Raw genomic sequence first — 14,789 nt, forward strand, 5'->3', positions numbered from 1 at the left:
CGGAGCTTTCACTCCTGGCTCTTCGGCTGTGGGAGCAGAGGCCAAGAGCTCGTGTTCACGTGTCACTGCTGCTGTTCAAACAAGAGAGGGCGCGAGAGACTATGGATTCAAACGGACTATTAGGAGATAAAGGGAGGAGTGACAGCAATGTGTGTTGCAGAGTTGCAAAGCTCGCTGTGCGCTGACGATGATCAGCAGGAACATTTTGGCCTGGCTCTTCTGCTCTTTCAGCAGAGTCTAAACGTTCCTGCTCTACTCACTCTGCTGCTGCTCAGAGAGAGCGGGCACTGGAAAGGTTGCATTCAAATGGTCTTTTAGGAGATAAAGTGACCAGTGACAGTAATGTGTGTGTCACAGTTGCAAAGCTCACTGTGTGCTGAAGATGATCAGCAGGAACTTTGTGCATGTCTCTTCTGCTGTTTCAGCAGAGACCAAACGTAACTGCTATATTCTGCTGCTGCTGACAAAGAGCAAGCACAGGAGTTGTAGGATTCAATTGGACTTTCAGGTAGGAAAGTGAGGGGTGACAGCAATGTGTATGACACAGTTTCAAAGCTCACTGTGCGCTGAAGGTGCCCAGCCGGAGTTTCCCTGCTGGCCCATCGGCTGTGGGATTAGAGGTCAAGCGCTTCGTGCTCCCCTGTCACAACTGCTCTTGAAAGGAGAGAGGGCACCAGAAACGTTGGATTCAAATGCACTTTTAGGAGATAAAGTGAGGAGTGACAGCAATGTTTGTGTCACAGTTGCAAAGCTAACTGTGTGCTAAACATGATCAGCAGGAGCTTTTTCGCAAGGCTCTTCTGCTGTTTTAGCACAGTCGAAACATTGCTGCTCTACTCTCTCTGTTGCTGCTCAGCAGAGAGAGAGCACAGAGATGTTGGATTCAATTGGTCTTTCAGGCAGGAAAGGGAGGAGTGACAGCAATGTATGTTGCAGAGTTGCAAAGCTCGCTGTGCGCTGAAGATGATCTGTAGGAACATTTTGGCCTGGCTTTTCTGCTCTTTCAGCAGTGTCTAAACGTTCCTGCTCTACTTACTCTTGCTGCAGCTCACAGAGAGCGTGCACTGGAGAGGTTGTATTCAAACGGTCTTTTTGGAGAAAGAGTGAAGAGTGACAGCAATGTTTGTGTCACAGTTGCAAAGCTCACTGTGTGCTATAGATGACCAGCAGGAGGTTTTTCGCAAGGCTCTTCTGCTGTTTTAGCACAGTCTAAACATTGCTGCTCTACTCTCTCTGTTGCTGCTCAGCAGAGAGCTGGCACAGAGATGTTGGATTCAACTGGTCTTTCAGGCAGGAAAGGGAGGAGTGACAGCAATGTGTGTTGCAGAGTTGCAAAGCTCGCTGTGCGCTGACGATGATGAGCAGGAACATTTTGTCCTGGCTCTTCTATTCTTTGAGTAGGGTCTAAACGTTCCTGCTCTACCCTCTCTGCTGCTGCACAGCAGAGAAAGGGCACAGAGATTTTGGATTCAATTGGACTTTGAGGTAGGAACGTGAGGAGCGACAGCAATTTATGTGTCACAGTTGCAAAGCTGACTGCGTGCTGAAGGTGCATAGCCGGAGCTTTCACTCCTGGCTCTTCGGCTGTGGGAGCAGAGGCCAAGAGCTCGTGTTCACGTGTCACTGCTGCTGTTCAAACAAGAGAGGGCGCGAGAGACTATGGATTCAAACGGACTATTAGGAGATAAAGGGAGGAGTGACAGCAATGTGTGTTGCAGAGTTGCAAAGCTCGCTGTGCGCTGACGATGATCAGCAGGAACATTTTGGCCTGGCTCTTCTGCTCTTTCAGCAGAGTCTAAACGTTCCTGCTCTACTCACTCTGCTGCTGCTCAGAGAGAGCGGGCACTGGAAAGGTTGCATTCAAATGGACTTTTAGGAGATAAAGTGACCAGTGACAGTAATGTGTGTGTCACAGTTGCAAAGCTCACTGTGTGCTGAAGATGATCAGCAGGAACATTGTGCATGTCTCTTCTGCTGTTTCAGCAGAGACCAAACGTAACTGCTATATTCTGCTGCTGCTGACAAAGAGCATCACAGGAGTTGTAGGATTCAATTGGACTTTCAGGTAGGAAAGTGAGGGGTGACCGCAATGTGTGTGACACAGTTTCAAAGCTCACTGTGCGCTGAAGATGCCCAGTCGGAGTTTCCCTGCTGGCCCATCGGCTGTGGGATTAGAGGTCAAGCGCTTGGTGCTCCCCTGTCACAACTGCTCTTGAAAGGAGAGAGGGCCCCAGAAACGTTGGATTCAAATGCACTTTTAGGAGATAAAGTGAGGAGTGACAGCAATGTTTGTGTCACAGTTGCAAAGCTAACTGTGTGCTAAACATGATCAGCAGGAGCTTTTTCGCAAGGCTCTTCTGCTGTTTTAGCACAGTCGAAACATTGCTGCTCTACTCTCTCTGTTGCTGCTCAGCAGAGAGTGAGCACAGAGATGTTGGATTCAATTGGTCTTTCAGGCAGGAAAGGGAGGAGTGACAGCAATGTATGTTGCAGAGTTGCAAAGCTCGCTGTGCGCTGAAGATGATCTGTAGGAACATTTTGGCCTGGCTTTTCTGCTCTTTCAGCAGTGTCTAAACGTTCCTGCTCTACTTACTCTTGCTGCAGCTCACAGAGAGCGTGCACTGGAGAGGTTGTATTCAAACGGTCTTTTTGGAGAAAGAGTGAAGAGTGACAGCAATGTTTGTGTCACAGTTGCAAAGCTCACTGTGTGCTATAGATGACCAGCAGGAGGTTTTTCGCAAGGCTCTTCTGCTGTTTTAGCACAGTCTAAACATTGCTGCTCTACTCTCTCTGTTGCTGCTCAGCAGAGAGCTGGCACAGAGATGTTGGATTCAACTGGTCTTTCAGGCAGGAAAGGGAGGAGTGACAGCAATGTGTGTTGCAGAGTTGCAAAGCTCGCTGTGTGCTGACGATGATGAGCAGGAACATTTTGGCCTGGCTCTTCTGCTCTTTCAGCAGAGTCTAAACGTTCCTGCTCTACTCACTCTGCTGCTGCTCAGAGAGAGCGTGCACTGGAAAGGTTGCATTCAAATGGTCTTTTAGGAGATAAAGTGACCAGTGACAGTAATGTTTGTGTCACAGTTGCAAAGCTCACTGTGTGCTGAAGATGATCAGCAGGAACTTTGTGCATGTCTCTTCTGCTGTTTCAGCAGAGACCAAACGTAACTGCTATATTCTGCTGCTGCTGACAAAGAGCAAGCACAGGAGTTGTAGGATTCAATTGGACTTTCAGGTAGGAAAGTGAGGGGTGACAGCAATGTGTATGACACAGTTTCAAAGCTCACTGTGCGCTGAAGGTGCCCAGCCGGAGTTTCCCTGCTGGCCCATCGGCTGTGGGATTAGAGGTCAAGCGCTTCGTGCTCCCCTGTCACAACTGCTCTTGAAAGGAGAGAGGGCACCAGAAACGTTGGATTCAAATGCACTTTTAGGAGATAAAGTGAGGAGTGACAGCAATGTTTGTGTCACAGTTGCAAAGCTAACTGTGTGCTAAACATGATCAGCAGGAGCTTTTTCGCAAGGCTCTTCTGCTGTTTTAGCACAGTCGAAACATTGCTGCTCTACTCTCTCTGTTGCTGCTCAGCAGAGAGAGAGCACAGAGATGTTGGATTCAATTGGTCTTTCAGGCAGGAAAGGGAGGAGTGACAGCAATGTATGTTGCAGAGTTGCAAAGCTCGCTGTGCGCTGAAGATGATCTGTAGGAACATTTTGGCCTCGCTTTTCTGCTCTTTCAGCAGTGTCTAAACGTTCCTGCTCTACTTACTCTTGCTGCAGCTCACAGAGAGCGTGCACTGGAGAGGTTGTATTCAAACGGTCTTTTTGGAGAAAGAGTGAAGAGTGACAGCAATGTTTGTGTCACAGTTGCAAAGCTCACTGTGTGCTATAGATGACCAGCAGGAGGTTTTTCGCAAGGCTCTTCTGCTGTTTTAGCACAGTCTAAACATTGCTGCTCTACTCTCTCTGTTGCTGCTCAGCAGAGAGCTGGCACAGAGATGTTGGATTCAACTGGTCTTTCAGGCAGGAAAGGGAGGAGTGACAGCAATGTGTGCTGCAGAGTTGCAAAGCTCGCTGTGCGCTGAAGATGACCTGCAGAACATTTTGTCCTGGCTCTTCTATTCTTTGAGAAGGGTCTAAACGTTCCTGCTCTACCCTCTCTGCTGCTGCACAGCAGAGAAAGGGCACAGAGATTTTGGATTCAATTGGACTTTGAGGTAGGAACGTGAGGAGCGACAGCAATATATGTGTCACAGTTGCAAAGCTGACTGCGTGCTGAAGGTGCATAGCCGGAGCTTTCACTCCTGGCTCTTCGGCTGTGGGAGCAGAGGCCAAGAGCTCGTGTTCACGTGTCACTGCTGCTGTTCAAACAAGAGAGGGCGCGAGAGACTATGGATTCAAACGGACTATTAGGAGATAAAGGGAGGAGTGACAGCAATGTGTGTTGCAGAGTTGCAAAGCTCGCTGTGCGCTGACGATGATCAGCAGGAACATTTTGGCCTGGCTCTTCTGCTCTTTCAGCAGAGTCTAAACGTTCCTGCTCTACTCACTCTGCTGCTGCTCAGAGAGAGCGGGCACTGGAAAGGTTGCATTCAAATGGTCTTTTAGGAGATAAAGTGACCAGTGACAGTAATGTGTGTGTCACAGTTGCAAAGCTCACTGTGTGCTGAAGATGATCAGCAGGAACTTTGTGCATGTCTCTTCTGCTGTTTCAGCAGAGACCAAACGTAACTGCTATATTCTGCTGCTGCTGACAAAGAGCAAGCACAGGAGTTGTAGGATTCAATTGGACTTTCAGGTAGGAAAGTGAGGGGTGACAGCATTGTGTATGACACAGTTTCAAAGCTCACTGTGCGCTGAAGGTGCCCAGCCGGAGTTTCCCTGCTGGCCCATCGGCTGTGGGATTAGAGGTCAAGCGCTTCGTGCTCCCCTGTCACAACTGCTCTTGAAAGGAGAGAGGGCACCAGAAACGTTGGATTCAAATGCACTTTTAGGAGATAAAGTGAGGAGTGACAGCAATGTTTGTGTCACAGTTGCAAAGCTAACTGTGTGCTAAACATGATCAGCAGGAGCTTTTTCGCAAGGCTCTTCTGCTGTTTTAGCACAGTCGAAACATTGCTGCTCTACTCTCTCTGTTGCTGCTCAGCAGAGAGAGAGCACAGAGATGTTGGATTCAATTGGTCTTTCAGGCAGGAAAGGGAGGAGTGACAGCAATGTATGTTGCAGAGTTGCAAAGCTCGCTGTGCGCTGAAGATGATCTGTAGGAACATTTTGGCCTGGCTTTTCTGCTCTTTCAGCAGTGTCTAAACGTTCCTGCTCTACTTACTCTTGCTGCAGCTCACAGAGAGCGTGCACTGGAGAGGTTGTATTCAAACGGTCTTTTTGGAGAAAGAGTGAAGAGTGACAGCAATGTTTGTGTCACAGTTGCAAAGCTCACTGTGTGCTATAGATGACCAGCAGGAGGTTTTTCGCAAGGCTCTTCTGCTGTTTTAGCACAGTCTAAACATTGCTGCTCTACTCTCTCTGTTGCTGCTCAGCAGAGAGCTGGCACAGAGATGTTGGATTCAACTGGTCTTTCAGGCAGGAAAGGGAGGAGTGACAGCAATGTGTGTTGCAGAGTTGCAAAGCTCGCTGTGTGCTGACGATGATGAGCAGGAACATTTTGGCCTGGCTCTTCTGCTCTTTCAGCAGAGTCTAAACGTTCCTGCTCTACTCACTCTGCTGCTGCTCAGAGAGAGCGGGCACTGGAAAGGTTGCATTCAAATGGTCTTTTAGGAGATAAAGTGACCAGTGACAGTAATGTGTGTGTCACAGTTGCAAAGCTCACTGTGTGCTGAAGATGATCAGCAGGAACTTTGTGCATGTCTCTTCTGCTGTTTCAGCAGAGACCAAACGTAACTGCTATATTCTGCTGCTGCTGACAAAGAGCAAGCACAGGAGTTGTAGGATTCAATTGGACTTTCAGGTAGGAAAGTGAGGGGTGACAGCAATGTGTATGACACAGTTTCAAAGCTCACTGTGCGCTGAAGGTGCCCAGCCGGAGTTTCCCTGCTGGCCCATCGGCTGTGGGATTAGAGGTCAAGCGCTTCGTGCTCCCCTGTCACAACTGCTCTTGAAAGGAGAGAGGGCCCCAGAAACGTTGGATTCAAATGCACTTTTAGGAGATAAAGTGAGGAGTGACAGCAATGTTTGTGTCACAGTTGCAAAGCTAACTGTGTGCTAAACATGATCAGCAGGAGCTTTTTCGCAAGGCTCTTCTGCTGTTTTAGCACAGTCTAAACATTGCTGCTCTACTCTCTCTGTTGCTGCTCAGCAGAGAGCTGGCACAGAGATGTTGGATTCAACTGGTCTTTCAGGCAGGAAAGGGAGGAGTGACAGCAATGTGTGTTGCAGAGTTGCAAAGCTCGCTGTGCGCTGACGATGATCAGCAGGAACATTTTGGCCTGGCTCTTCTGTTCTTTCAGCAGAGTCTAAACGTTCCTGCTCTACTCACTCTGCTGCTGCTCAGAGAGAGCGGGCACTGGAAAGGTTGCATTCAAATGGTCTTTTAGGAGATAAAGTGACCAGTGACAGTAATGTGTGTGTCACAGTTGCAAAGCTCACTGTGTGCTGAAGATGATCAGCAGGAACTTTGTGCATGTCTCTTCTGCTGTTTCAGCAGAGACCAAACGTAACTGCTATATTCTGCTGCTGCTGACAAAGAGCAAGCACAGGAGTTGTAGGATTCAATTGGACTTTCAGGTAGGAAAGTGAGGGGTGACAGCAATGTGTATGACACAGTTTCAAAGCTCACTGTGCGCTGAAGGTGCCCAGCCGGAGTTTCCCTGCTGGCCCATCGGCTGTGGGATTAGAGGTCAAGCGCTTCGTGCTCCCCTGTCACAACTGCTCTTGAAAGGAGAGAGGGCACCAGAAACGTTGGATTCAAATGCACTTTTAGGAGATAAAGTGAGGAGTGACAGCAATGTTTGTGTCACAGTTGCAAAGCTAACTGTGTGCTAAACATGATCAGCAGGAGCTTTTTCGCAAGGCTCTTCTGCTGTTTTAGCACAGTCGAAACATTGCTGCTCTACTCTCTCTGTTGCTGCTCAGCAGAGAGAGAGCACAGAGATGTTGGATTCAATTGGTCTTTCAGGCAGGAAAGGGAGGAGTGACAGCAATGTATGTTGCAGAGTTGCAAAGCTCGCTGTGCGCTGAAGATGATCTGTAGGAACATTTTGGCCTGGCTTTTCTGCTCTTTCAGCAGTGTCTAAACGTTCCTGCTCTACTTACTCTTGCTGCAGCTCACAGAGAGCGTGCACTGGAGAGGTTGTATTCAAACGGTCTTTTTGGAGAAAGAGTGAAGAGTGACAGCAATGTTTGTGTCACAGTTGCAAAGCTCACTGTGTGCTATAGATGACCAGCAGGAGGTTTTTCGCAAGGCTCTTCTGCTGTTTTAGCACAGTCTAAACATTGCTGCTCTACTCTCTCTGTTGCTGCTCAGCAGAGAGCTGGCACAGAGATGTTGGATTCAACTGGTCTTTCAGGCAGGAAAGGGAGGAGTGACAGCAATGTGTGTTGCAGAGTTGCAAAGCTCGCTGTGCGCTGACGATGATGAGCAGGAACATTTTGTCCTGGCTCTTCTATTCTTTGAGTAGGGTCTAAACGTTCCTGCTCTACCCTCTCTGCTGCTGCACAGCAGAGAAAGGGCACAGAGATTTTGGATTCAATTGGACTTTGAGGTAGGAACGTGAGGAGCGACAGCAATTTATGTGTCACAGTTGCAAAGCTGACTGCGTGCTGAAGGTGCATAGCCGGAGCTTTCACTCCTGGCTCTTCGGCTGTGGGAGCAGAGGCCAAGAGCTCGTGTTCACGTGTCACTGCTGCTGTTCAAACAAGAGAGGGCGCGAGAGACTATGGATTCAAACGGACTATTAGGAGATAAAGGGAGGAGTGACAGCAATGTGTGTTGCAGAGTTGCAAAGCTCGCTGTGCGCTGACGATGATCAGCAGGAACATTTTGGCCTGGCTCTTCTGCTCTTTCAGCAGAGTCTAAACGTTCCTGCTCTACTCACTCTGCTGCTGCTCAGAGAGAGCGGGCACTGGAAAGGTTGCATTCAAATGGACTTTTAGGAGATAAAGTGACCAGTGACAGTAATGTGTGTGTCACAGTTGCAAAGCTCACTGTGTGCTGAAGATGATCAGCAGGAACATTGTGCATGTCTCTTCTGCTGTTTCAGCAGAGACCAAACGTAACTGCTATATTCTGCTGCTGCTGACAAAGAGCATCACAGGAGTTGTAGGATTCAATTGGACTTTCAGGTAGGAAAGTGAGGGGTGACCGCAATGTGTGTGACACAGTTTCAAAGCTCACTGTGCGCTGAAGATGCCCAGTCGGAGTTTCCCTGCTGGCCCATCGGCTGTGGGATTAGAGGTCAAGCGCTTGGTGCTCCCCTGTCACAACTGCTCTTGAAAGGAGAGAGGGCCCCAGAAACGTTGGATTCAAATGCACTTTTAGGAGATAAAGTGAGGAGTGACAGCAATGTTTGTGTCACAGTTGCAAAGCTAACTGTGTGCTAAACATGATCAGCAGGAGCTTTTTCGCAAGGCTCTTCTGCTGTTTTAGCACAGTCGAAACATTGCTGCTCTACTCTCTCTGTTGCTGCTCAGCAGAGAGTGAGCACAGAGATGTTGGATTCAATTGGTCTTTCAGGCAGGAAAGGGAGGAGTGACAGCAATGTATGTTGCAGAGTTGCAAAGCTCGCTGTGCGCTGAAGATGATCTGTAGGAACATTTTGGCCTGGCTTTTCTGCTCTTTCAGCAGTGTCTAAACGTTCCTGCTCTACTTACTCTTGCTGCAGCTCACAGAGAGCGTGCACTGGAGAGGTTGTATTCAAACGGTCTTTTTGGAGAAAGAGTGAAGAGTGACAGCAATGTTTGTGTCACAGTTGCAAAGCTCACTGTGTGCTATAGATGACCAGCAGGAGGTTTTTCGCAAGGCTCTTCTGCTGTTTTAGCACAGTCTAAACATTGCTGCTCTACTCTCTCTGTTGCTGCTCAGCAGAGAGCTGGCACAGAGATGTTGGATTCAACTGGTCTTTCAGGCAGGAAAGGGAGGAGTGACAGCAATGTGTGCTGCAGAGTTGCAAAGCTCGCTGTGCGCTGACGATGATGAGCAGGAACATTTTGGCCTGGCTCTTCTATTCTTTGAGTAGGGTCTAAACGTTCCTGCTCTACCCTCTCTGCTGCTGCACAGCAGAGAAAGGGCACAGAGATTTTGGATTCAATTGGACTTTGAGGTAGGAACGTGAGGAGCGACAGCAATATATGTGTCACAGTTGCAAAGCTGACTGCGTGCTGAAGGTGCATAGCCGGAGCTTTCACTCCTGGCTCTTCGGCTGTGGGAGCAGAGGCCAAGAGCTCGTGTTCACGTGTCACTGCTGCTGTTCAAACAAGAGAGGGCGCGAGAGACTATGGATTCAAACGGACTATTAGGAGATAAAGGGAGGAGTGACAGCAATGTGTGTTGCAGAGTTGCAAAGCTCGCTGTGCGCTGACGATGATCAGCAGGAACATTTTGGCCTGGCTCTTCTGCTCTTTCAGCAGAGTCTAAACGTTCCTGCTCTACTCACTCTGCTGCTGCTCAGAGAGAGCGGGCACTGGAAAGGTTGCATTCAAATGGTCTTTTAGGAGATAAAGTGACCAGTGACAGTAATGTGTGTGTCACAGTTGCAAAGCTCACTGTGTGCTGAAGATGATCAGCAGGAACTTTGTGCATGTCTCTTCTGCTGTTTCAGCAGAGACCAAACGTAACTGCTATATTCTGCTGCTGCTGACAAAGAGCAAGCACAGGAGTTGTAGGATTCAATTGGACTTTCAGGTAGGAAAGTGAGGGGTGACAGCATTGTGTATGACACAGTTTCAAAGCTCACTGTGCGCTGAAGGTGCCCAGCCGGAGTTTCCCTGCTGGCCCATCGGCTGTGGGATTAGAGGTCAAGCGCTTCGTGCTCCCCTGTCACAACTGCTCTTGAAAGGAGAGAGGGCACCAGAAACGTTGGATTCAAATGCACTTTTAGGAGATAAAGTGAGGAGTGACAGCAATGTTTGTGTCACAGTTGCAAAGCTAACTGTGTGCTAAACATGATCAGCAGGAGCTTTTTCGCAAGGCTCTTCTGCTGTTTTAGCACAGTCGAAACATTGCTGCTCTACTCTCTCTGTTGCTGCTCAGCAGAGAGAGAGCACAGAGATGTTGGATTCAATTGGTCTTTCAGGCAGGAAAGGGAGGAGTGACAGCAATGTATGTTGCAGAGTTGCAAAGCTCGCTGTGCGCTGAAGATGATCTGTAGGAACATTTTGGCCTGGCTTTTCTGCTCTTTCAGCAGTGTCTAAACGTTCCTGCTCTACTTACTCTTGCTGCAGCTCACAGAGAGCGTGCACTGGAGAGGTTGTATTCAAACGGTCTTTTTGGAGAAAGAGTGAAGAGTGACAGCAATGTTTGTGTCACAGTTGCAAAGCTCACTGTGTGCTATAGATGACCAGCAGGAGGTTTTTCGCAAGGCTCTTCTGCTGTTTTAGCACAGTCTAAACATTGCTGCTCTACTCTCTCTGTTGCTGCTCAGCAGAGAGCTGGCACAGAGATGTTGGATTCAACTGGTCTTTCAGGCAGGAAAGGGAGGAGTGACAGCAATGTGTGTTGCAGAGTTGCAAAGCTCGCTGTGCGCTGACGATGATGAGCAGGAACATTTTGGCCTGGCTCTTCTGCTCTTTCAGCAGAGTCTAAACGTTCCTGCTCTACTCACTCTGCTGCTGCTCAGAGAGAGCGGGCACTGGAAAGGTTGCATTCAAATGGTCTTTTAGGAGATAAAGTGACCAGTGACAGTAATGTGTGTGTCACAGTTGCAAAGCTCACTGTGTGCTGAAGATGATCAGCAGGAACTTTGTGCATGTCTCTTCTGCTGTTTCAGCAGAGACCAAACGTAACTGCTATATTCTGCTGCTGCTGACAAAGAGCAAGCACAGGAGTTGTAGGATTCAATTGGACTTTCAGGTAGGAAAGTGAGGGGTGACAGCATTGTGTATGACACAGTTTCGAAGCTCACTGTGCGCTGAAGGTGCCCAGCCGGAGTTTCCCTGCTGGCCCATCGGCTGTGGGATTAGAGGTCAAGCGCTTCGTGCTCCCCTGTCACAACTGCTCTTGAAAGGAGAGAGGGCACCAGAAACGTTGGATTCAAATGCACTTTTAGGAGATAAAGTGAGGAGTGACAGCAATGTTTGTGTCACAGTTGCAAAGCTAACTGTGTGCTAAACATGATCAGCAGGAGCTTTTTCGCAAGGCTCTTCTGCTGTTTTAGCACAGTCGAAACATTGCTGCTCTACTCTCTCTGTTGCTGCTCAGCAGAGAGAGAGCACAGAGATGTTGGATTCAATTGGTCTTTCAGGCAGGAAAGGGAGGAGTGACAGCAATGTATGTTGCAGAGTTGCAAAGCTCGCTGTGCGCTGAAGATGATCTGTAGGAACATTTTGGCCTGGCTTTTCTGCTCTTTCAGCAGTGTCTAAACGTTCCTGCTCTACTTACTCTTGCTGCAGCTCACAGAGAGCGTGCACTGGAGAGGTTGTATTCAAACGGTCTTTTTGGAGAAAGAGTGAAGAGTGACAGCAATGTTTGTGTCACAGTTGCAAAGCTCACTGTGTGCTATAGATGACCAGCAGGAGGTTTTTCGCAAGGCTCTTCTGCTGTTTTAGCACAGTCTAAACATTGCTGCTCTACTCTCTCTGTTGCTGCTCAGCAGAGAGCTGGCACAGAGATGTTGGATTCAACTGGTCTTTCAGGCAGGAAAGGGAGGAGTGACAGCAATGTGTGCTGCAGAGTTGCAAAGCTCGCTGTGCGCTGACGATGATGAGCAGGAACATTTTGGCCTGGCTCTTCTATTCTTTGAGTAGGGTCTAAACGTTCCTGCTCTACCCTCTCTGCTGCTGCACAGCAGAGAAAGGGCACAGAGATTTTGGATTCAATTGGACTTTGAGGTAGGAACGTGAGGAGCGACAGCAATATATGTGTCACAGTTGCAAAGCTGACTGCGTGCTGAAGGTGCATAGCCGGAGCTTTCACTCCTGGCTCTTCGGCTGTGGGAGCAGAGGCCAAGAGCTCGTGTTCACGTGTCACTGCTGCTGTTCAAACAAGAGAGGGCGCGAGAGACTATGGATTCAAACGGACTATTAGGAGATAAAGGGAGGAGTGACAGCAATGTGTGTTGCAGAGTTGCAAAGCTCGCTGTGCGCTGACGATGATCAGCAGGAACATTTTGGCCTGGCTCTTCTGCTCTTTCAGCAGAGTCTAAACGTTCCTGCTCTACTCACTCTGCTGCTGCTCAGAGAGAGCGGGCACTGGAAAGGTTGCATTCAAATGGTCTTTTAGGAGATAAAGTGACCAGTGACAGTAATGTGTGTGTCACAGTTGCAAAGCTCACTGTGTGCTGAAGATGATCAGCAGGAACTTTGTGCATGTCTCTTCTGCTGTTTCAGCAGAGACCAAACGTAACTGCTATATTCTGCTGCTGCTGACAAAGAGCAAGCACAGGAGTTGTAGGATTCAATTGGACTTTCAGGTAGGAAAGTGAGGGGTGACAGCATTGTGTATGACACAGTTTCAAAGCTCACTGTGCGCTGAAGGTGCCCAGCCGGAGTTTCCCTGCTGGCCCATCGGCTGTGGGATTAGAGGTCAAGCGCTTCGTGCTCCCCTGTCACAACTGCTCTTGAAAGGAGAGAGGGCACCAGAAACGTTGGATTCAAATGCACTTTTAGGAGATAAAGTGAGGAGTGACAGCAATGTTTGTGTCACAGTTGCAAAGCTAACTGTGTGCTAAACATGATCAGCAGGAGCTTTTTCGCAAGGCTCTTCTGCTGTTTTAGCACAGTCGAAACATTGCTGCTCTACTCTCTCTGTTGCTGCTCAGCAGAGAGAGAGCACAGAGATGTTGGATTCAATTGGTCTTTCAGGCAGGAAAGGGAGGAGTGACAGCAATGTATGTTGCAGAGTTGCAAAGCTCGCTGTGCGCTGAAGATGATCTGTAGGAACATTTTGGCCTGGCTTTTCTGCTCTTTCAGCAGTGTCTAAACGTTCCTGCTCTACTTACTCTTGCTGCAGCTCACAGAGAGCGTGCACTGGAGAGGTTGTATTCAAACGGTCTTTTTGGAGAAAGAGTGAAGAGTGACAGCAATGTTTGTGTCACAGTTGCAAAGCTCACTGTGTGCTATAGATGACCAGCAGGAGGTTTTTCGCAAGGCTCTTCTGCTGTTTTAGCACAGTCTAAACATTGCTGCTCTACTCTCTCTGTTGCTGCTCAGCAGAGAGCTGGCACAGAGATGTTGGATTCAACTGGTCTTTCAGGCAGGAAAGGGAGGAGTGACAGCAATGTGTGTTGCAGAGTTGCAAAGCTCGCTGTGCGCTGACGATGATGAGCAGGAACATTTTGGCCTGGCTCTTCTGCTCTTTCAGCAGAGTCTAAACGTTCCTGCTCTACTCACTCTGCTGCTGCTCAGAGAGAGCGGGCACTGGAAAGGTTGCATTCAAATGGTCTTTTAGGAGATAAAGTGACCAGTGACAGTAATGTGTGTGTCACAGTTGCAAAGCTCACTGTGTGCTGAAGATGATCAGCAGGAACTTTGTGCATGTCTCTTCTGCTGTTTCAGCAGAGACCAAACGTAACTGCTATATTCTGCTGCTGCTGACAAAGAGCAAGCACAGGAGTTGTAGGATTCAATTGGACTTTCAGGTAGGAAAGTGAGGGGTGACAGCATTGTGTATGACACAGTTTCGAAGCTCACTGTGCGCTGAAGGTGCCCAGCCGGAGTTTCCCTGCTGGCCCATCGGCTGTGGGATTAGAGGTCAAGCGCTTCGTGCTCCCCTGTCACAACTGCTCTTGAAAGGAGAGAGGGCACCAGAAACGTTGGATTCAAATGCACTTTTAGGAGATAAAGTGAGGAGTGACAGCAATGTTTGTGTCACAGTTGCAAAGCTAACTGTGTGCTAAACATGATCAGCAGGAGCTTTTTCGCAAGGCTCTTCTGCTGTTTTAGCACAGTCGAAACATTGCTGCTCTACTCTCTCTGTTGCTGCTCAGCAGAGAGAGAGCACAGAGATGTTGGATTCAATTGGTCTTTCAGGCAGGAAAGGGAGGAGTGACAGCAATGTATGTTGCAGAGTTGCAAAGCTCGCTGTGCGCTGAAGATGATCTGTAGGAACATTTTGGCCTGGCTTTTCTGCTCTTTCAGCAGTGTCTAAACGTTCCTGCTCTACTTACTCTTGCTGCAGCTCACAGAGAGCGTGCACTGGAGAGGTTGTATTCAAACGGTCTTTTTGGAGAAAGAGTGAAGAGTGACAGCAATGTTTGTGTCACAGTTGCAAAGCTCACTGTGTGCTATAGATGACCAGCAGGAGGTTTTTCGCAAGGCTCTTCTGCTGTTTTAGCACAGTCTAAACATTGCTGCTCTACTCTCTCTGTTGCTGCTCAGCAGAGAGCTGGCACAGAGATGTTGGATTCAACTGGTCTTTCAGGCAGGAAAGGGAGGAGTGACAGCAATGTGTGTTGCAGAGTTGCAAAGCTCGCTGTGCGCTGACGATGATGAGCAGGAACATTTTGTCCTGGCTCTTCTATTCTTTGAGTAGGGTCTAAACGTTCCTGCTCTACCCTCTCTGCTGCTGCACAGCAGAGAAAGGGCACAGAGATTTTGGATTCAATTGGACTTTGAGGTAGGAACGTGAGGAGCGACAGCAATTTATGTGTCACAGTTGCAAAGCTGACTGCGTGCTGAAGGTGCATAGC

This window comes from Lathamus discolor, chromosome 5, assembly GCF_037157495.1.
Source record: "Lathamus discolor isolate bLatDis1 chromosome 5, bLatDis1.hap1, whole genome shotgun sequence".
Taxonomy (NCBI): Eukaryota; Metazoa; Chordata; class Aves; order Psittaciformes; family Psittacidae; genus Lathamus; species Lathamus discolor.